We start from the raw sequence: 1,476 nt of genomic DNA, 5'->3' as shown, positions 1-1,476 counted from the left end.
GAATGCATCACATTATTTATATGCATACCTCACTAGGCATATGTGACATCAAACTTGAACTCCAATTTCGAACAGCAAAGTCGTAATCCTCACCAAGAGAATTAATAAGATTGTACAGAGAATTTTTGCTCAGTCAAAAAGATAAATTATTGAGACAGTATAAACCTTAAATGTGGAATTTGATTAATCAACAAGACGTGTATTTACTACTAACCATTGTTGCTGAATGTCCAGCATACAAAATGGCAGATATCAGCTTCTGAAACAGTGACATTCGCTTGTTGTGAAACTTTGACAGCAAACATACAATCATACAAATAAATTGCACCCGATTAGATCTAATGGTCGACATGTACATGTAATTATGTTAAACTACAATCAATGATACAAAGAATACCTTTCTGTAGCTGTGTCAGTAGAAGAATATAACAAAATTAGACAACACTCCTTAATCTCATCAAAAATAACATTCCACAGAAAATTTACAACGTTGTCTTTCCTTTTTGACCTTTGAACGGAGTTTACAAGAACAGTTCCCAGCTTTTTCAACTCAAACTTAATTTGCTTCCCGACTACATGTATATACTTCAAAACTTCCTTATTCTTCAATGCTAAATTAGCTAAGAGTTTGCACATCGACTCAGTTGCCGTACAAAACTCTTTCGTGTAGGTGATGTTACAGGATATAATTGATATCCACTTTTATAGCCAATTCCAACCTAAAAATAAATATTAATTTACAGGTATTTCTACATTAACTTACAACAATTGGAGGAGACTCAGGAGAGATACATTCGGGGGCAGAATCCTGAATGATACATTGACGTTTAGTGGCACCATGCAATGCTGATTCTTGTGATGCCAATCTCTTTCTAGTAGCAGGAATTTCACTGTTGCTTTGTTGACTAGCTAGAACTGAAACAGATGCAGATGTTGCCTCATAGAGGTGCTCATCTTTTTCCAAGTGTTTCAGGTACACTTTGGAGCAAGATCTGTACACAAAAGAAGAACCAATGACATGCAGTGTCTAGATCAACTTCCAAACTGTTTTCCTGACATCTAACAGAAAGGTACTTCTTTAGTAGTGAAGATACAGTAGCTGCCGCTACTCTAGCCCGTTTCAAAACTGGTTCTCCACAAGCAAGACAGTTAGTGCCATCTACCGACGCCATTTTGATTATGACAGATAATGACACGAGAATGACGCTATACAATGACGCACACGGCCTGAAAGCAATCTGATTGGCTGTGGACGCAGGACAAGACATCTTAAGCCATTGTACCAGACCCTTCCACCCCAATGACTGTAGGCTGGGGAATGGTCTGACTAGTGCATGAACTCTATACAATTGCTTTACTTGCACATAAGTAATAGACTATGGCTTGCTTAGGCTCCGCCCCCCTTTAATGTTTTACATTCGTCTAGTAAACTTACCTTTAAGCTTTTGTAGTTCATTTTAGTCCTAGAAGTGTGTG

The 1,476-nt window shown here is 37.7% G+C and overlaps 1 long non-coding RNA gene across 1 annotated transcript; it reads right to left on the bottom strand.

Annotated features, from left to right (window-relative positions):
• Window positions 1-9: 9 nt before the first annotated feature.
• LOC109589059 (uncharacterized) lies at window positions 10-1,470 on the bottom strand. Its single transcript, XR_002188503.1, has 4 exons — window positions 764-1,470; window positions 398-719; window positions 215-338; window positions 10-165 (listed from the first exon to the last, which is right to left on the bottom strand). It is a non-coding gene; the product is annotated as an uncharacterized LOC109589059 (long non-coding RNA).
• Between the last annotated feature and the right edge of the window lie 6 nt (window positions 1,471-1,476).

Source organism: Amphimedon queenslandica, unplaced genomic scaffold, assembly GCF_000090795.2.
Source record: "Amphimedon queenslandica unplaced genomic scaffold, v1.1 AMPQUscaffold_11667, whole genome shotgun sequence".
NCBI lineage: Eukaryota > Metazoa > Porifera > Demospongiae > Haplosclerida > Niphatidae > Amphimedon > Amphimedon queenslandica.
This window is presented reverse-complemented; position numbering and strand designations above follow the sequence as displayed.